Raw genomic sequence first — 22,691 nt, 5'->3', positions numbered from 1 at the left:
CGTAAAAAGGGCGGAAAAAGGGGGACATAAAAACATAGTAAATGGAGACAATGGGGGTTAAAACATACACAGACTCAGAGACATTCTTTGTTGGACAGTTAAAAAGTCGACATAACGTTAAAAGAACACAGTTGGCGAGTAGTGGAGCACTTAAAAGACAATGGAGTCACACGCACAAGTTAAAAGTAGGCCACAGTATAAAAGCACAAGAACAAGAGACACTTAAAAAGCCATTGTAAGACACTTAAAAAACCACTGTAAGCGATGGAGCACACATGAAGAAGAAACCTGCTGGGAGGGACTTGCCAGGGAGAGGGGGCCTGAGAGAAGGGATAAAGAAGGGAGAGGAAAGTGCAGTGGGAGAGGGGGGCAGGAGGGGTGAGAGGAAATGGGGGTTTGGGGGGCACACTAAGAGGCAGGAGATAGGGGGGCAGGAGATGGAGATGGAGAGGGAAGGCAAGTCAGGAGGGAGCACAGAGACACAGAAGGGGCCATGGGAAAAGGAGGGGATGTATGAGGGAGGAAAACCACTCAGGGGAAGGGAGGAAGAGGGGAGGGGGAGCCCTGAGGAGTAGGAAGGGGGAAGGTGAGGTTAGAGTTGGTAGGAGGGATAGAAATCACAGCGAAGCTCATCATCCAGAAGGCGTAGGTGTTGGAAGTTGCATTGAGAAAGGAGGTGGAAATGAAATGAGCATTTGGTTTCATTGGCTGGGAGGCCCCTTGTGGGACAGGTCCGGCCGCCTTGGTGCGGGTCTTATTACATTCGATGCCACATTGGGCAACCTGCGTGTCGGATGTGAATGAAATGAGAATGAAGACAACACAACACCCAGTCCCTGAGTGGAGAAAATTTTCGGCCCAGCTGGGAATCGAACCCGGGCCCATAGGAAGGCAATTCGTCATGCTGACCACTCAACTATTGGGGTGGACAGGAAAGGAGGTGAAGGGTGTGGTTAGGGAATGAGGGTGGGACACCATGGTAAAGGCATGGTAATGGCCTGGGGCTGGGGGCAGAGAGGATAGAGGACACCAGGGGTTGGGGGGGGATCGAGTTGGCAGACAATGGACATGGTGCGGATGTGTTCGAGGAAAAAAAGGAGATGTGGGAAGGGAATGAGGTCATAGAGGATTCGCTTGGGGACAGAAGGCAGACATGGAAGGTGAGCCAGAGTGCATGTCATTCTAGGATTTGGAGGCCTTTATAGAATCTGGGAGGGATGGAAACCAAGGCGATGCTGACATAACAAACTATGGGTCGAATCAAGGATTTGCAAGTGTGAAGGATGGTGAAAGGATGCAGTCTCCATGTCCGGCCGGACAGGTGATAAAAATCATAGAGTTGGAAGAGTGGGTGGTATGACCTATGATGATTGCCTGGGTCTTGGAAGGGTTGATGTGAAGATGGTGAACTGGTCAAGGTGTGTGTGAAGGGTATGTTGGGACAGTTGAAAGGTAGGATAAAGGGCCAGGAAGGTGGTGTGATCAGCAAACTGGAGGAAGTGAACAGGCAGGGAGGTTTGGGAATATATACAGTATACAGGAGATAGTGGAGAGGGAAAAGGATGGAGCCTTGGGGCTTGCTAGTAGTGGGATAGAAGGTATGGGAGTTGGTATTGAGGATAATGACATAGGAGAGACGATTGGAGTGGAACGATTGGAGAGCAACGAGATGGACGAATTTGATGGGTACAGCATAGGTCTGGAGCTTAAAGAGGAGCCTGGGATGCCAGACACGGTCTTAGGCATTCTGGAGGTCGGCAAAGTGAAGCCCTCAAAGGTGTTCTTTAAGATGAAAATCGGTTGGGGCCAAGTCGAGACTGTATGGAGAATGATCAATCACAGTGAATCCAAGTCGTTTTCTTGGTGCAGATGTCGCAGCGCTGGTGTGTGGTCTGTCATTACCGTGCTGAAGGAGAGGGTACTCTACATGTGGACTAACTCTTCGAATTCTAAACTCGATTACAATACGCTGTTTCTCACCCACCGACGTGGTTACGTTACACACCGCCAATGTTACACGCTACAATTTGGAACCCACTAGCGGCAGAGGACTGAAAATATGTAGACGTGAAGCTTAAAGATGTAGAATGTTACTACCGTTTTTTTATTTAAAAACCTTTTAATAGTTGCCGTACAAAAATTCGGAAGCATTACCTTTCAGCTCGCGCTCGACGTACCTGACCAACCTTTGTTTTACTAGGGGTATTGTACTGAGCGCTCGCAAAGTTTAAAACGAACTTAAGAGGCGACATTGAAGAAGGAGTCAAAATCGTTCAATAAGACTGAGAAAGTATAATAACGACATTCAAAAGAAAATTGTACAAATTAATTGAAGTAATGGAAGTAGCTGGTGATTCTTCAGTATTTAAGGAAGCTGAAGACAATTACAAGGTAGAGATAGAAAAGTGAAAGAAGCAACGTTGGCATGGAACGATTTCGGTACACCATATGGAGTTTACCAATTCTAAGTTTCCAATGGGTCTTAAACAGAAAGTTTAAAGCGTGTTTTGCCAGTTATGGTTTACGGTAGCAAGACATGGACTTTTAATACAAAATCCGTCAGAAACTAAAGAATGCTCAGCGATGAGTGCATGAATGCATACTGGGAATTGTTAGAAGCGAAACGAAAACAAGCAAATGTACAAAGCTTTCTTTTATTTTTTTGTCGTCTTTCATTACCGTCTCGAGAGAGTAGGACGGTCTGTTGTGGGATCTCGTCCTTTTCACCCAAATATCCCAGCAGGCTAGGCGTGCGGCAGAGTGTCTCCTAACTCGAAATGTTTGGGAAAATATTTATAGTTCCTCCACTCGGCTGGTGAACAAGAGAAGCCTTCCGAAAACTTGGAGTGGAGTAGGTGACTGGAACTACTTTATTTAATTTATGGGACACCAACGTTATCTACTGTTCCAAAGAAATTTCATGGGGAACAATTTTGGTAAGAGTGAAACACGTATGTATTCATTACCAGCGATGGCGAGGCATGACAGAATCTCTGACCAGAGAGTTATTTATCGTTGCTAGTCTGCGCTTGACCGCGCGAGTGTTTGACCGCGCGAGTGTTCAGTTGCGAGTTGCAGTCTGTCTGCAGTAGTCTGCAGTAGCACGTAGCGAGTCGGCAGGAACAGTTGCACTCTGTCTGTAGTTGCGTGTAGGCAGTCGGATACAGTAGTAGCGAGTGGACAGTTGTACCGAGCAGACGTCGACATGCGTAGGCGGCGCGATCTTCCCGCGACTCTGGTCACGATTCAGGACGGTGTGTATTATTATAGAAGGTAATGAAGCAGCATTGCGCTCAGCTAATAACGTATGTTAATTGTAATTAATTTGTCCAAAAAATGCCCCAATAATAATTTTTCTATAAAGTAACTTTTTTAAAGAAAAAGATTCATTTCAAGTTAAATAATATTTCACATGCATTCCCTCCAACAATCAAAATTAAGTACAGGCCAGCATTGCACGAAGCTATGCCGAAAAATAAGAGCAGATATAGATGCAGTTTTACTGAGGTAAGAATTTTGGTTTAATTATTTCACAGGGCCTATAAGATTTATCAGGTTTAATTATTGCTGTTGAGATGTTACATCCAGTCCATGGTCCAATATTTAATTAATGTTATTGAGGGTTTAATGTTCAATCTACATCCCTTAACGATATTTTGTGGGGAGTTTACATTTGGGCCATTATTATTCTTTCATTTTGCAAGGAGGTTACGCTTGGCTTATTTTATTATTCAGTTTTGTGGGAAGACAGCATTTGACACATTTTTTTTTATAATCATTGACTTTTTTAACATTACTCACGGGGAGGTTACATATTATTTAACTTGAAATGAATATTTTTCTTTACAAAACTTACTTTATAGAAAAATTATTAATGGGGCATTTTTTGGACAAATTAATTACAATTAACATACGTTATTAGCTGAGCGCAATGCTGCTTCATTACCTTCTATAATAATACACACCGTCCTGAATCGTGACCAGAGTCGCGGGAAGATCGCGCCGCCGACGCATGCCGACGTCTGCTCGGTACAACTGTCCACTCGCTACTACTGTATCCGACTGCCTACATGCAACTACAGACAGAGTGCAACTGTTCCTGCCGACTCGCTACGTGCTACTGCAGACTACTGCAGATAGACTGCAACTCGCAACTGAACACTCGCGCGGTCAAGCGCAGACTAGCAACGATAAATAACTCTCTGGTCAGAGATTCTGTCATGCCTCGCCATCGCTGGTAATGAATACATACGTGTTTCAAGAGACAAAGTGTTACTGGCCTTACCAGTGACACTAGGCATACTTTAGTACTCGCCGATCTTGGGACAACGAGATCGTATCTACAGGCAACTAGCAGGATCTACTAACCAAGTGTGCAAAGTACTGTCTAACCCAGTGAATTGATTGAGTGATTTTCGACAGGAGAACCATGCAAAAGAGTGTGTCTAAGCAGAGAAAGATATTTTGGAAGCGAATCACGAACTTCAATTTTTCTGGGCCTACTGCTTTCACGCCGAGTAGATGACTGGATGATGTTCAACACACACAGTACTTACAAACGCTACAGAGTGCCTACAGCCAACCACATCTCTCAAGTATGAAACCAGTCTTAAACGACGCTTGGCGTCGACGGGAATCACCAGCGAAGATATTGTCTGTAACAAAAGTTGGTTCACACGACGTGATCTGTCACCCATAGACGCTCGTCGAAAACGCTTTGAAAGACTCCGCACATATATTTGTTTTGGAGATGTTTAGCTGGAGCAAGTCATAAGAAATACAGCACTGGCCATTAAAATTGCTACATCAAGAAGAAATGCAGATGATAAACGGGTATTCATTGGACAAATATATTATACTAGAACTGACATGTGATTATATTTTCGCGTAATATGGGTGCATAGATCCTGAGAAATCACTACAAAGAACAACCATCTCTTGCCGTAATAACGGCCTTGATACGCCTGGGCATTGAGTCAAACAGAGCTTGGATGGCGTGTACAGGTACAGCTGCCCATGCAGCTTCAACACGATACCACAGTTCATCAAGAGTGGTGACTGGCGTATTGTGACGAGCCAGTTGCTCGACCACCATTGACCAGACGTTTTCAATTGGTGAGAGATCTGGAGAATGTGCTGGCCAAGGCAGCAGTCGAGCATTTTCTGTATCCAGAAAGGACTGTACAGGACCTGCAACATGCGGTCGTGCATTATCCTGCTGAAATGTAGGGTTTCGCAGGGATCGAATGAAGGGTAGAGCCACGGGTCGTAACACATCCGAAATGTAACGTCCACTGTTCAAAGTGCCGTTAATGCGAATAAGAGGTGACCGAGACGTGTAAGCAATGGCACCCCATACCATCACGCCGGGTGATACGCCAGTATGGCGATGACGAATACACGCTTCTAATGTGCGTTCACCGCGATGTTGCCAAACACGGATGCGACCATCATGATGCTGTAAACAGAACCTGGATTCATCCGAAAAAATGAAGTTTTGCCATTCGTGCACCCAGGTTCGTCGTTGAGTACACCATCGGAGGCGCTCCTGTCTGTGATGCAGCGTCAAGGGTAACCGCAGCCATGTTCTCTGAGCTGACAGTCCATGCCGCTGCAAACGTCGTCGAACTGTTCGTGCAGATGGTTGTTGTCTTGCAAACGTCCCCATCTGTTGACTCAGGGATCGAGACGTGGCTGCACGATCCGTTACAGCCATGCGGATAAGATGCCTGTCATCTCGACTGCTAGTGATACGAGGCCGTTGGGATCCAGCACGGCGTTCCTTATTACCCTCCTGAACCCACCGATTCCATATTCTGCTAACAGTCATTGGATATCGACCAACGTGAGCAGCAATGTCACGATACGATAAACCGCAATCGCGATGGGCTACAATCCGACCTTTATCAAAGTCGGAAACGTGATGATACGCATTTCTCCTCCTTACACGAGGCATCACAACAACGTTTCACCAGGCACCGCCGGTCAACTGCCGTATGTGTATGAGAAATCGGTTGGATACTTCCGTCATGTCAGCACGTTGTAGGTGTCGCCACCGGCACCGACCCTGTGTGAATGCTCTGGAAAGCTAATCATTTGCATATCACAGCATCTTCTTCCTGTCGGTTAAATGTCGCGTCTGTAGCACGTCATATTTGTGGTGTAGCAATTCTAATGGCCAGTAGTGTACTTTTTATTATGTCTTTCATGCGACGTCCGGCGTCGCCGCAGGGCGTCAGTTTGTTTCCCGCTACACACACAACAGTATTTTCAAGCATAATTTTATGTTTTCATTCGATAGATAGATCGGTCCCAAATCGGTCTAGTTCGGTATTCGTCTTACCGATATGAATTAACAAGGACAGTAACCTACGAAGAATAACCAGTACACCAGTAGCTACTGATGTGTCACCCCGGCCCGCACTGGCTGCTACTGTGATGTAGCAACGCTCTCGAGTTGCTGTGGAGTACTGGTTATCCTTCCTGTTTTACTGTTCCCATTAATACATGTTGGTTAAACGAATAACAAACTAGACTGATTTGAAACTGCTCTATCTAACGGGCGCATAAAATTCCATTTAAATATAAATTTGTTTCTAACAGGATACTAACCGAAGATTTCCGTCGACAGTGGATGTCGCATGAAAGAAACGATAAAGCAGTATTTGTTTGGGTTCCAAAAACTAAATAGCAAATATCTGCCAAAACACCAGAAAAAATTCTTCTGGCAGCTCCTAGAAGGGACACACAATTAATTGAAATTCCACTTTCAGTACACTGCATAAGGAGAATCACTACCCAGAATGACGTCTAATTTGAACAGCATGCTACTGACACAGGGGGAAACGTCATGGAAGAAAAAAATAACGAAAATTTCACCTACAGATGGCGCTGTAAGAGTCAGAATAGGCACACCAAGCTGGTCGGCGTGGCCAAGCGGTTCTAGGCGCTACAGTCTGGAACCGAGCGACTTGTACGGTCGCAGGTTCGAATCCTGCCTCTGGCATAGATGTGTGTGATGTCGTTAGGTTAGTTAGGTTGAAGTAGTTCTAAGTTCTAGGGGACCGATGACCTCAGAATTTAAGTACCATAGTGCTGAGAGCCATTTGAACCAAGGCACAAAAACAGTCACGCGGCACACGGACATTCTCAATTTGCGTTCAAGACACCCAGCATGGTTGTCTCCATGAAGGGTCGCCTGGTGCTGGTAAAATTCCTTTAGAAGAACCGCGACTGTGCTCCAGTAGCCCCGCAGAAGCTCCGGACACTCAGGGGAATGAAAAAAGGCATTGGTTCAATGTCTCCTAGGGGTCTGGAGAAAACGATTCTAAAAGACAGGTTCTTTTGAAGTGCAGTGTGGCAGAGGAAGGAAAGCAGTTAATCCAGCATCGGTTGAAGATGTGGCCACAGAACTGCAGGAGTGGTCGAGTGGTGGTGCGCAAACATATAGTGCATGGGGACTTGCCTGAACATTGGACATGCCTGTGAGCACGGAGCATATAGTCCTATGAAACTGCTGAATCCTGTCTACTCGTCGAATATGGGGAGTCTAGGAAACCTGCTTTCTCGGATCGCTATACAACGACTCAAGCAAAAAATGGCTATGAGCACTATAGGACTTAACATCTGTGGTCATCAGTCCCCTAGAACTTAGAACTACTTAAACCTAACTAACCTAAGGACATCACACACATCCATGCCCGAGGCAGGATTTGAACCTGCGACCGTAGCGGTCACGCGGTTCCAGACTGAGCGCCTAGAACCGCATGACCACACCGGCCGGCAACAACGACTCAAGCAAATCGTCTTAATGAGTTTTATTACAGAAAATAAATGACAATATTTATCTTCGAGAAATACATATGTGTCGCAAGCAAAGGGTGACAGAGAAAATAAGAAATCTCTCAGTGTAGACAATGCTACATAGTAGAAGCGAAATGACTAATCTTGATGCTATTCTTGAACTCACTGCTATAGAACTGGGCCACGACCAGTCAGCGTGGCACTTACGTTCTCTTCGTATAGAGAACGCTGCCATCGCATTTTAAGCCTGGAGAGTAGAGATGGGGGATCCGCTCCTGAACTGATTCATAGAGTTGAATCTTTCAAAGGAGTGAACAATCAGTGATTCAGAAAAAAAGAACGGTAGCTCCAAACGTTTCCCACGGCAGAGAGAGAGAGAGAGAGACGGAGCATATCAGCGGCGCCTCTGCTGGTCAGAGCACAGTGCACGCCACACAACACAGCCAGCGCCGGCCTCTGCCCTGCTTCTACCTTGGCTGCCTGCATTGTGCAGTGCCCCATTGGATTTTGTGTTTCACATATGCCGTGCAGTCTCTGTGCGTCGTCTGCCGCGTGCAGTGTCTGGCGCAGCTTAACTTAGCATCGCACTCTGTCGGCGATAGTTTCAGTTGCACGTCCTGCCCTCTGGGCAGTTGATGCGAGCAACAGGACAGAGAGCCTCCTATCGGAGAACATAGGAACTACTTACAACAACCTGCTCGCAAGAGAACGGACGATTTGTCTCGGAGCGGGTGACTGGTGGCCGTTCACCGCTCCCCCCACCCTCGGAACTCGCCCGCTCAACACTCACCCCACCGTTCTCAACTCTAGCCAGAGCGTTGAGCAAAGCAACTCAGGTGTCACTCTGGTCTCTGCGGTCTTAGCTCACGCAGTAATACAGCTCGCGGTTCGACCTGCTCGACTCAGTGCTTCTGCATCGGAGTGAGTCTCTACTGGATATTGTTCTTCGTAGTAATACCGCTATGTATATTACATTATTATGTTATGTATATATCATTTGTTTTTATTTTATTTTTATTTGTTTAAACTGATCAGATTAGGTTCCTGACGACTCCTCTTACTATAGGATTTTTATTATGGACACTCGAATTTACGCTTTAATTACGAGCGAACCGATAAACGTATCGCAAAATGTGATACACCAATATTTTCCTTGTTTTATTCTGCGTAAGGCTGTATGCAGCACTTTCATCTTACAGTCAAATTTATATTTTTTTTTCTTATTCTGGTACGGATTTTGCGATTTTAGGCGTCTTCGGAAGGAAACATTCACTTTAAAAATATATGGCTTGCGATGTATTTGTATGAGGTTAATGAAATTTTAATACATTATAGCCAAATATATTGTTAATGTAAATCTCAAGTTACAACATTTTCCGATCACCCAAAAAAGCACGATAGTGCAAAATAAATCAATAATCAAAAACTTTGTCATATCATGGAAATTTCAATAAACAATACAAAATTCTTACTCATTATCTGTATTACTTCAAAATAGGGTCAAATAAGATCAAAATACAGGTATAGTACTGGAATAAACCAAGTTTAAAGGGCAATGTGTCTTCCATTTATTTTCTATTGTAAATGAGTGGTGAGTCATGAAAAAGAGCTAATTCATTTCAGGGAGTGAACAGTTCTGATCCGATCTCTGAAAAGAACAGTTTTGCCCATCTCTACTGGAGAGCGGACGGTCAATCTCCAATTGGCTGACCTCTTCTTCACAGCCCTCTCTGCTCTCTCGTTTTGGACTACTGCGCGTTCTGTTGCAAACATAGGGATTGTATGTGACCCTTCTTGCCACAAGCGTAATGCTGCGCTTGTCCGGATGGGCAATCTTGACGTTTGTGCCGTGAATAGCACAGAGGTCATGACTTAATTCTGTTCGCCTGTTTAGAGAGCTGATTATGCGGCGTGGAGAACCATTTCACGCGGCGTGCCGCGGGGAAGCTGCCACTGCCTAATGGGCTACTTGCAAACAAGACACGACTAGACCTGACAAATTGGCGGCTGCTTAGATTTATCGGCCGACACGGCATCTGAATCCTACTGATCTAGTATTTGCGCAACATGCTGAAATGATGGATCGCACTGTTTCAAAATCTGTTGTAACCTCCCCGGAAAAATGTAAGAGAAAAAAGCCAATAGTGTAACCTCCCAGAGAAATTTTCTTATAATGACAATAATTTGAAATGACAATTATAATTGTGCTAAGTGTAACCTCCCCAAAAAATGAAAGTCAATTTAATAAGAAGTGAAATCTCATTGACAATGAAAAACGCAAATAGACCGAAATGTCGATCTTTAGGCCCTGATTAAACTCAAATTCATATCTCAGTAAAACTGCATCTGCTCTTATTTTGCGCCATAGCTTGGAGGAAATGGATCGCAAATATATATATATTTTTTTTTTAATTTAAGGGAAACTTTTCTTTAAGGAAATGCAAGGGAAATATTATTTCAAAAAGGATTGTTCGTTAAAATGATTGGTTTAAAAAAACAAAATTATTATTGGGGCGATTCTTGAACAAATTAGTTACAGTTAATTTACATTACATTATCAGATGTGCGCAAAGCTGCTTCATTACCTTATTTAAAAATATACCTCGTCCTGAATCTTGACCAGAATGCCATGTCGACGCCCGCCGACTCGTCACACAACACCGACTGTCTCTCGCGTGCTACTACCACAGACTACGTCATCTCGCATGCGCTAGTACTCTCGAACTGCTAACTCGCAACTGTACTACATGCTCTCGCGACTGAACTCTCTCGCGCTATTACTCTCTCGCAACTGAACTGACTACATGCTCTCTGGTCAGAGATTCTGCGGCTCGCCATCGCCTATGAAACGTACGCGTTTCACTGTTCCTTGAGTCTAACATCAGTTACATTGTACACGATTGCATTATGCAACATTACATCTCAATTTAAAGCACCACAAGCACATCTCAATTTGCGTTTCCTCGTCATACCCTGCAAATCTGTTACCCACTGGCGATAATTTTGTTCCGACTCTTTCTTGCAATTAAAGAATTGGTACGTAGCTGCCACCACATTCACTTGTTGGTCATAATGGTTAGTGAGCGAATCAACAACCTGACCATAGGAAAGTTCACTTGGAGTGACGTTAGGGAATAACTTCTGGATGAGGCGGAGCATAGCACTTCCTACCGTTGACACAAAGTAGAGGAGTTTTGGAGTACCTGGTACGCTGTGAGCAATACGCGGGCTTCAAACTGTTGCAACCACTCGAGCCATTCCTCTTGTTGTTCATTAAACTGGCGAAAAGGCGGTATGTCACTAGGAACTACTGTAGGTGCCTGTTGTGCTGTATTAGTAGTCAGGATCACCAATGGCTGCTGTCCGAGTTAAGCACCGATCCAACCTGTTGCATCTGAATCTGAAACATCTGTGTTAGCTACGTTTCATCTATCTTTTGCAGATGTTGTGCCTGAGCAGGGGATGGGAGAGGCGGGATGGGCATGTTGGAAGAGAAAAATGTAATAAACGGACAAGGCAAGTAACAAAAATAAGTACATAAGCAAAGAAAATTGCTGCAGCGCCCACCTGAAAACACTGATTTACAAAAACACTATAAGACACACTATTAAAACAAGTAAACACACCCCTACAAAGGAAACACAATGTCGAATAAAGGCGCCAGCAAACAGAAAAGTACACAAAAACTATGGCTGCCGGGCACGGATTTACTCGTTCAACTCGTCGCCAATGTTGAATCGTGCCTACTCGTCGTCAGTGTTGAATCCTGTCTACTCTTCGAATATGGGGAGTTGGGGAACCTGCTCTCTCGGATCGCTAGAAAACAACGCAAGCAACTCGCATTAATGAGTTTTATTACAGAAAATAAATTACAATACTTAACTTCGACAACTACGCAGGATGCAACAGAAATATCCTGCATTGCTATCCATACAAAATCACCCATGTTCAGGAGTTGCTTCCTGCTCACCTCCCTGCTTTCTACTCCTGAATTTCTTACTCGCACGGAAGTGGACAATGAATCCCCATGGAACATCTTGTGGACAGACAAAGCCAATATCCTAGGATATGTCAATACGATGAATGACGATCTTTTACAGAAGCTCGAAATGTAGCGCGGACATCAATACGAAATGTTTGTAATAGTTTCCACAGCGCAAAGTCGTCCCGAAACCTCCAAAGGGATTCTAGACGTACGTAAAGTATGCTAGTGGCAAGACACAGTCAATGCCTTCCCAGTGGGATACCAATGGAAATACTATTGACGACAGTACTGCCGAAACAGAGTAACTAATAACTAAACACAGCATTCCGAAATTCCTTCACCAAAGAAGAAGAAGTAAATATTCCAGAAATCGGATCAAGAACAGCTGCCAACATGAGTAACGTAGAAGCAGATATTCTCTTAGGAGTGAAGCAACTTAAATCACTTAACAAAAGCAAGTCTTGCGGTCCAGTCTGTATACAAATTAGGTTCCTTTCAGAGTATGTGTAAATAGGTTGTTTAGGTTTTTATGTTCGTAATGCCACGTAGCGCTCTGTATGAAAATTACTGACTACTGTGTGCAGTTTGTGGCTGATTTGCAATGTTGGAATATTGCTATTGTAGTGTTGGGCGTTGCGCAGTTGGAGGTGAGCCGCCAGCAGTGGTGGATGTTGGAAGAAAGATGACAAAGTTTTGAGAGCGGACGATCTGGACGTATGTCCAAAGAGCAAATTTGTAATACTGGATATCGGGAATTGATATATATATATATATATATATATATATATATGTTGTCTTTTGAATATTATTAAGGTAAATACATTGTTTGGTTGGTTGGTTGGTTGGTTGTTTTGGGGAAGGAGACCAGACAGCGTGGTCATCGGTCTCATCGGATTAGGGAAGGATTGGGAAGGAAGTCGGCCGTGCCCTTTCAGAGGAACCATCCCGGCATTTGCCTGGAGTGATTTAGGGAAATCACGGAAAACCTAAATCAGGATGGCCGGACGCGGGATTGAACCGTCGTCCTCCCGAATGCGAGTCCAGTGTCTAACCACTGCGCCACCCCGCTCGGTACATTGTTTGTTCTCTATCAAAATCTTTCATCTGCTAACTATGCCTATCAGTAGTTAGTGCTTCAGTAGTTAGAATCTTTTATTTAGCTGGCAGTATTGGCGCTCGCTGCATTGCAGTAGTTCGAGTAACAAAGATTTTTGTGAGATAAGTGCTTCATGAAAGGTATAGGTTATTGTTAGTCAGGGCCATTCTTTTGTAAGGATTATTGAAAGTCAGATTGCGTTGCGCTAAAAATATTGTGTGTCAGTTTAGTGTTGATCAGAATAAGTAAAAAGAGAAATGTCTGAGTACGTTCAGTTCTGCTCAGCTGTTTGAAGCCGGCCGGTGTGGCCGAGCGGTTCTAGGCGCTGCAGTCTGGAACCACGCGACCGCTACGGTCGCAGGTTCGAATCCTGCCTCTGGCATGGATGTGTGTGACGTCCTTAGGTTAGTTAGGTTTAAGTAATTCTAAGTTCTAGGGGACTGATGACCTCCGATGTTAAGTCCCATAGTGCTCAGAGCCATTTGAACCATTTGAAGCTGTTTGAAAATCAAGTAACGTAAGGGGTTTACCAGCACAGTAATTAATTAATTTTTCTAAGGGGACGTTTCATATGCTGATAAAATAGTGTTGTGTCCTGTGTCTAGGAAACCTGCTTTCTCGGATCGCTAGACAACAATGCAAGCAAATCGTATTAATAAAGTTTATTACAGAAGGAACTGATTACAATACTTAACTTTAATCAACCAATGGAAAATCCAGGATGGAATGTAACAATACCAGACAACGAAAGTTGCTACTCACCATATAGTGGAGATGCTGAGTCGCGATAGGCACAACAAAAAGATTCACACAATAATAGCTTTCTAAGGCCTCTGTCAGCAGTAGACACACACACACACATACACTCACGCAAACGCAACTCGCACACACGTCTGCAGTCTCAGAGAACTGAGAAGAAGCGAAATACAGACGCGTCGCGAGCAAAGGGCGACAGACAGACAAACTTATTTTCAGTACATACAATTCGTAACACAAATGAAATAATACAGTTCCTAAGTCGCTGCTATAGAGCTCGTAGAACGGCCAAGCGGCGCGGCGCTAATGTCCTCTTCGTGTAGATGCCGCGCGTATGTCCTCTTCGTGTAGATGCCGCTGCTGTCTCGTTGTCGTCCTAGAGAGGGGTCGGTCAGAATGCTATTGGCGGACGTCGTCTCACAGCCCTCTCTATTCTATCGTTCCTGGCCGTCGTGCCCAGTGATCTCTATACAACCTGGACGTAGAAGTCTGGTCTCTGAGTATAGAACTGCAGCGTGGCTGCAAATACACGTGCTTTGCATCGTCCGCCATCTTGTAGTTTGGCAAACAAACTTCCATCGTTCTGCATGTGACAAAGAATTGCAAACTGATTTCTTGTTTTGAACTTTGTGTCTACATATGATGTAATAGGCTTGTAACCTCCCCCTCACTTATCGACCTTAATGACCATGAAAAATTAAACCGCGTGTACCTAATGGAAATTTGGGAAAAGCAATCGTCACCGAAGTTAATCTGTCGATAAAGAGAGAGGAAAGGGTTACATCTAAATGAAAGGAAAAATGCAAATGAAACTGGTGGAAATTAATTTTGAAAAAGGGTAAAGTGAATAAAGAAAGTAAATGTGCGGTCGTTACTTAACAATTAACTAGCGGTAATTAGATATTTGAGATTTTGGAAAAATTACGGTCGCCAGTCCCATGGACAATTACTATAGTAACTGAAAAAGAAAACATACAATTAGCACTAAAAGCGTGGCAACTGAAGGTTCACACGTGTTGTGTGAAAACTGAATGTTTGTCAGAAGTAATAAATTTCGCTACACTCTGACTTAATTTAGCAAAACAATTAATAAAACCGGAAAATTGAAAGTTAATTTAGTGACTGAAATTAAAAGTGAGCTTTGTTTGTGAAGCACATCGAAATTCAGTAAAATAAGGTTAGTCTTGGGCTACCTCAACAATCATTTCAAAAGCTACTTGAATCTACGCAATTTAGAAATAAGAGATTTAACTTTGAACTTGAATTAAATGATTCTGGACAATTAACAATAGTAACATTTAGTACGTACCAAGCTGAGCTGCAGTCACAGGTACGCTAAAATATGCTAAAAAACTCGCACTCTTAATTTGTGCTTGTGTAATCTAAATATTGTAGCCAGCTATGAATACTTTAACTGAACTTTGAAATTAAAGCAGTGAAATGGAATGATATTACTTTAATGCTGGCATCTGAATTTCAACGACACTCGGATTCATTTCGGAAAAGGAAGGGACCCTGCTTGGTAATGCAATTGGGACAATGAGCAACAAATGTTCATGCTAAGTTGCTGTAATTATAGTTACGAAAATGGAATAGTTTGAAAAGCTGAGGTCTACCATACAGTTCTAAAACTTTACGTGCTTCCAGTCTTCCTTGTTGGTTGATTGAAGGTTTGAAGCCGTCGATCGAGGAGGTGGCGACAGTCACTCATTGTCGGCCGTCGCTGTTGCAGAAGCTGGATGTTGGCGCGCCTTCTTCTCGACACGGTCACCAGGCGAAACAAGCACTTGATGTGTGCCAGCTAATGTTTCCCGTCCGCGACACCGTGCCAGAAACTATCATAGCATGACGAGTGCAATTACACGCTGCCAAACCCCGAAAGCGCGGCAACTCGCTGAAGCGTCACTCAACACACCTGCTCCACCGCCCTCCTTCAGCCAAACTCTGCTCTGTCCGCGCTCCACGCGGCAGAGTTAACGCTACCAAAGATCCTAAACACTTTGGTTCTCCACACGACCTATCGATGTATTCGTTCGATAGTATAGTTTTCCCTAGGCAAGACCCAGGGTAAAAATACAAATAATATATACAAAACAAACCAATTATACATCGACATAAATGCATAAATTATATATATACAAATAGTAAAACAATTACAATATATAAAGACACAGAAATGTTATATGTTCAGGTAACAAAATAAAGAAAAAAATTTGCAGTGCAATAGATGGAAATAGGAGGATATGCATTTCCGGCGTTACAGGCTGATGAGGGAGCGGAATTGAAAATTATTTTCTTTTCGTGTTCTAGTGACATTTCCTCGCAGCCATGTTGTAGTTTGGCAAGAAACGAAATATGATCATCTATGGCTGGCACGATCAGATAGCTGAAGTTCAACATCCAGGTAGTATAGAGATCACTAGTCGTGCCGGAGCTAGATTTTTACGCCGGAACAAATAGCTCCATAGTTAACAATCATAAACAACCGTTCGCTCGACGAAAGAGCCGTGCCCAAAGACTGCACAGGTCACACCAATATCCAGGAAAGGTAGTAGGAGTATTCCAGTAAATTACTGGTCCATATGCTGCAGGATTCTGGAACATATATTGTGTTCAAACATTATCAATTTCCTCGAAGATAACGGTCTATTGACACATAGTCAACACAGATTTAGAAAACATCGTTCTTGTGAAACACAACTAATTCTTTACACAGACGAAGTCTTGAGTGCTATTGACAAGGGATTTCAAATTGATTCCGCATTTCTAGATTTCCAGAACGCTTTTGACACTGTACCACACAAGCGGCTTGTAGTGAAATGGCGTGCTTATGGAATATCGTCTCAGCTATGTGACTGGAGTCGTGATTTCCTAGCAGAGAGGGCACAGTTCGTAGTAACTGACGGAAAGTCACCGGGTAAAACAAAAGTGATTTCTGGAGTTCCCCAAAGTAGTGTCATAGGCCCTTTACTATTCCTCACCTATGTAAGCACTTTAGGAGACAATCTGAGCAGTCGTCTTAAGTTTTTTGTGGATGATGCTGTCGTTTATCGTCTAGTAAAGTCATCAGAAGATCAAAACAAATTGCAAAAGGATTCATAAAAGTTATCTGTGTGGAGCAAAAATTGGGAATTGACAGTAACTGCCGGCCGGTGTGGCCGTGCGGTTAAAGGCGCTTCAGTCTGGAACCTCGTGACCGCTACTGTCGCAGGTTCGAATCCTGCCTCGGGCATGGATGTGTGTGATGTCCTTAGGTTAGTTAGGTTTAAGTAGTTCTAAGTTCTAGGGGACTGATGACCACAGATGTTAAGTCCCATAGTGCTCAGAGACATTTTGACAGTAACTAGTGTGAAGTGTGAGATTATCCACATGGCTACTAAAAGGAATCCGTTAAACTTGTACGATGAATCAGTCACATCTAAAGGCTGTAAGTTCAACCACATACCTAGTAATTACAATTACGAACAACACACTGAAAATGTTGTGAGGAAGATAAACCAAAGACAGCGTTTTAATGGCAAAACACTTAGAAAATGTAACATATCTACTACAGGGACTACACTATGTATGTCGGTCCTCTTTTACAGTACTGCTGCGCGGTGGAGTGTCCTTACCAGGCAGGATTAACGGAGTACGTCGAGAAAGTTCTAAGAAGGGCAGCACGTTTTGTATTATCGATAAATAAGGGAGAGAGTGTCTCTGGAATGATACAGGACTGGGGGCGGATATCGTTAAAACAAAGACGAATTTCGATGCGGCGGGATCTTCTCATGAAATTTGGATCACCAACTTTCTCCTCTGCATGTGAAAATATTTTGTTGACGCAGACCTACATAGGGAGAAATGGTCATCATAATAAAAGAAGGGAAATGAGAGCTCGCACAGAAAGATATTTGTGTTCATTTTTCCCCCGGGCGCTGTTGGAGATTGGAATAAAAGGGAACTATCGTGAAGGTGATTCGATGAACCCTCTGCCAGGCACTTAAATGTGATTTGCAGAGTATCCATGTAGATGTTGATCCATGTAGACGTATAAGGGCAATGGGAGATCTGCACGCACACCATCCGGTGCCACTTCATTCTGTAGAAATTACAATTACAGTAAAACTTCGTTAACACGAATCCGAAGGGACCGAAAAATCAGGAGTTCGTGTTAAATAAATTCGTCTTAAGTGAAAAACACAGATTGTAATAAGTATACATGTACAGCAGTACACTAATGTGTAATACAGTACACTATCAATCACGTTATTGTAGACTGATGACACTATAAAGTGATTGTAACATCCAAGTACTCACAAATTATGTATGTTACTTTCTTGCAAAAAATTCGGTCATGGTTCGCTGACGTTCATGGGTGCGATGTTTTGTAATGTCACAATCAATTGCAATGATAGCGTCTGTAAACCCAGCAGTGACGTCAGATGTTGAAGCGAACTGTACTAAACAGTCCAAGGCTGTAAACATCTCCTGACGGGTAGGTGGAATGGTATCTGTATTCTCTTCCTCTTCACTTTCTTCTGCTGGCCCTTCTTGCACCTCGATCACAGGCTTTTGGCACATCCGATTCCACAGAAGCACATACGGCAACATCGTCGTCTACACTAATGAATTCTTCGAAACTAATCCCAGGGTTCGCAACGTCCTGCAGAACTGTCCATTCATCAGGTGAAGTGGCATTTTCTAACTCGTGGACATCTTCAGTGTTGCAAAGTCTCCAAGCTCTGTTAAAGCACTTCCCTATATGATGTGGCGAGTTCCAGGTTGCTACGATGGCTTTTATTGCGTCAAGCATATTCCAGTTTGGGGTTGCACTATTGTTTTCAGCAGCACGAATTGCAGCTCTTACAAGTCGCTTACGATAGGCTCTCTTTATGAGAGAGATTGTGCCTTGGTCCAAAGGCTGAAGGCGGCTTGTGGCGTTGGGTGGAAAAAACTGAACCTTTATGTTGGATAGGTTCAGATCATGAACGTTATGGGCAGTACATCTGTCCAATGTAAGAGGAACATGACTATTTTGAGCAACCATTCGACTGTTGAAACGAAGAAGCCACTTGCGAAATGATGTGCCATCGATCCAAGCTTTCTTGTGGTGACAGGAGATGCAAGGTGAAGTGTCCATATTTATGTTTTTAAAACGACGTGGTTTCTCGGATTTACCGATAACCCAGGGACGAAACTTCTCACTGCCGTCAGCATCACAGCACAGTACAAGTCACACGTTGTTTGCTTCGTGCTCCACCGTGACACTTATCACCTTTTATCCCCAGGGTGTGATTTGGAAAAAGATTGCAGAAAAATCCAGTTTCATCCACGTTAAACACATCACACGAGGCATACTTTTCCCTCACTCGGTTGAATTCATGCAACCAGCTGTTCGCACTTTCTTCATCAACTTCATTTGCTTCAACCTCAAATTTGTACAGATAAAATTGAATGTCTCTTTTGGAACCGATGCAACCAACCAGCAGAACAACGGAAGTCTTCGATGCCCATATCTTTAGCAATATCATTTGCTTTTGACTCAATCACAGGGCCAGTTAAAGGTATGTTAGATGCACGCATATGATTGAACCATTCTAGCAGTAATGTCAAGATGTCTTCATACTTGGCGGTACGAAGTTGTTTAGATTTGTTTCCAGAACCTGATGCCGCAGCATTAATAATTTCTTCTCGATTCTTAATAATCGTAGATAAAGTAGATTTAGGTATTCCAAACTGCTGTGCAATTACTGTTTTCTTGGTACCACGGTCCACTTCATCTAGAATCTTAAGCTTTAACTGTACATTTAGAGCTGTCTGTTTCCTCTTTGCCATTTTCGCGTGCTACGGTACCGGTTGAACTGTAGTTTTTATTCGGTATTCCAACTCGATACGGCTACGACTAACAGAACACCTGTCAAATCTGGCACTGGGTATATTCCTAAATGCTGCTGCACACATTATTGAATGTCTTGCAGTGTACGCTGGTTGTTGAGGTCATAATCGCGGCTACCGACCTACAATATGTAAAAAACGAGTCAACAATAAGTATAATAAGCTCTGTAGCTACATTTCCTACATTCATTTCGGAAAAAAATTACGCTTTAGAATACTCTAAGGTCGGAAGTTCGTGTTACAGTGAAATTTAATTACGCTAGGAACTGAAATAGAGTTCGTAATTCGCCTTAACCGAAATTCGTGTTAACTGATAAAACATACCATAAGAACTAATGTATTCCTGGCGGGACCAATATTTTTTTCACGTTAACCGCGAGTTCGCCTTATGCGAATTCGCGCTAGCGAGGTTACACTGTATATATCAATACCTTCAGCTGCTGAGGGGCGTTGATATACACTCCTGGAAATGGAAAAAAGAACACATTGACACCGGTGTGTCAGACCCACCATACTTGCTCCGGACACTGCGAGAGGGCTGTACAAGCAATGATCACACGCACGGCACAGCGGACACACCAGGAACCGCGGTGTTGGCCGTCGAATGGCGCTAGCTGCGCAGCATTTGTGCACCGCCGCCGTCAGTGTCAGCCAGTTTGCCGTGGCATACGGAGCTCCATCGCAGTCTTTAACACTGGTAGCATGCCGCGACAGCGTGGACGTGAACCGTATGTGCAGTTGACGGACTTTGAGCGAGGGCGTATAGTGGGCATGCGGGAGGCCGGGTGGACGTACCGCCGAATTGCTCAACACGTGGGGCGTGAGGTCTCCACAGTAGATCGATGTTGTTGCCAGTGGTCGGCGGAAGGTGCACGTGCCCGTCGACCTGGAACCGGACCGCAGCGACGCACGGATGCACGCCAAGACCGTAGGATCCTATGCAGTGCCGTAGGGGACCGCACCGCCACTTCCCAGCAAATTAGGGACACTGTTGCTCCTGGGGTATCGGCGAGGACCATTCGCAACCGTCTCCATGAAGCTGGGCTACGGTCCCGCACACCGTTAGGCCGTCTTCCGCTCACGCCCCAACATCGTGCAGCCCGCCTCCAGTGGTGTCGCGACAGGCGTGAATGGAGGGACGAGTGGAGACGTGTCGTCTTCAGCGATGAGAGTCGCTTCTGCCTTGGTGCCAATGATGGTCGTATGCGTGTTTGGCGCCGTGCAGGTGAGCGCCACAATCAGGACTGCATACGACCGAGGAACACAGGGCCAACACCCGGCATCATGGTGTGGGGAGCGATCTCCTACACTGGCCGTACACCACTGGTGATCGTCGGGGGGACACTGAATAGTGCACGGTACATCCAAACCGTCATCGAACCCATCGTTCTACCATTCCTAGACCGGCAAGGGAACTTGCTGTTCCAACAGGACAATGCACGTCCGCATGTATCCCGTGCCACCCAACGTGCTCTAGAAGGTGTAAGTCAACTACCCTGGCCAGCAAGATCTCCGGATCTGTCCCCCATTGAGCATGTTTGGGACTGGATGAAGCGTCGTCTCACGCGGTCTGCACGTCCAGCACGAACGCTGGTCCAACTGAGGCGCCAGGTGGAAATGGCATGGCAAGCCGTTCCACAGGACTACATCCAGCATCTCTACGATCGTCTCCATTGGAGAATAGCAGCCTGCATTGCTGCGAAAGGTGGATATACACTGTACTAGTGCCGACATTGTGCATGCTCTGTTGCCTGTGTCTATGTGCCTGTGGTTCTGTCAGTGTGATCATGTGATGTATCTGACCCCAGGAATGTGTCAATAAAGTTTCCCCTTCCTGGGACAATGAATTCACGGTGTTCTTATTTCAATTTCCAGGAGTGTATATCAATGGGGACAGGTGAAAATGTGTGCCCTGGCCGGGACTCGAAGCCGGAATTCCTGCTTACATGGCAGACGCTATATCCATCTGAACCAGCGAGGGCACGGAGAATAGTGCGACTACAGGGACTATCTCGCGCACGCCTCCCGCGAGACTCACATTCTCACCTTATATGTCCAACACTTATATAGATATGGTGTCTATTCTTTCGGACATCTCCGAAAGAACAGACACCGTACCCATATAAATATATCATTCTGTAGAGGTTGAAAGGAGTATACTGGGGCATATTTGTATGTGGCACCCGAATATGATTTTATAAACGATATATGTCTTTGACAGGCTTTATATCGCAGACCCAGAGATACTGCTAGTGTTGGACTAAGAGAGCGCTTGGCACACAGTTGTAGGTAGCTGTCTGAGGGAAAGAGGATGGAGTAGCCAGTTTTTGTGGTGTGCTGTGTGAAGTCATCTTGTGTTAGATTAATTTAGGTATGTCAGTATTTTTGAACTTGGCAGCAGAAGACTTCATGCAACCAACGTAAAGATAAATAATTACGATTTTTGTTTTTGCCATCGAGTTAGTACAGATGAGTTGGCTGATAACTTGTAATTGTTGAATAACCCCAGAATGTACGTAAACCGTTTTGATAAAAAGGCTAATTAGATATTTCATTTTTGTAATGCTTCTAAGATTTCTTAACAGAGCTATATGTAATTTGATAAGTTGCGTTTATGTTGGATTAATGAAGTTAGATAACACTAGCGGTTTAAATCTCATTGTTTGTGAATCAATTGTTAGTAATGCAACTTCAATTGTCAGATTTTTTGAAAAGGCAAACTTAAGTTCCAATATAATTTTGCTAAAAAAAATGGTGTTAGTAATTCACCACAATCAGTACTGCCTCCCTGTCCAGGTCATATATTTTTTTAAGAAGTTGTATTTTCTTAAACGTTTTCGTTTATCAGCCTAAAGAATTTCATGGGCGTTTCAAAGTATTGTGCTCAGCATTGCACACTGCTGAGCCTGTAGCTAGCATTATTATTTTTTTTTTATGAAAGACCAAAATATATCGCGTTACTCCGTTGTTGCTTTAGAGATAAGACAATTTAATTTATTTGTTATGTGCACAGGGCCCAAAGTCATCAGTTTTGAACAGGACCAAATGATTCAATGCCTAAGGGGCTAAATGTATTTCTTTATTGGTATTTCTTTATTGGTATTGGGAGTTGCATTGCCCAATCAATTTGTATTAAGTTTTGCCAACAATAATGCAGAGTAAGCACACCACTTG

This window comes from Schistocerca cancellata, chromosome 9 (assembly GCF_023864275.1).
Source record: "Schistocerca cancellata isolate TAMUIC-IGC-003103 chromosome 9, iqSchCanc2.1, whole genome shotgun sequence".
NCBI classification, from domain to species: domain Eukaryota; kingdom Metazoa; phylum Arthropoda; class Insecta; order Orthoptera; family Acrididae; genus Schistocerca; species Schistocerca cancellata.
Note: the sequence above shows the minus strand (reverse complement) of the source record.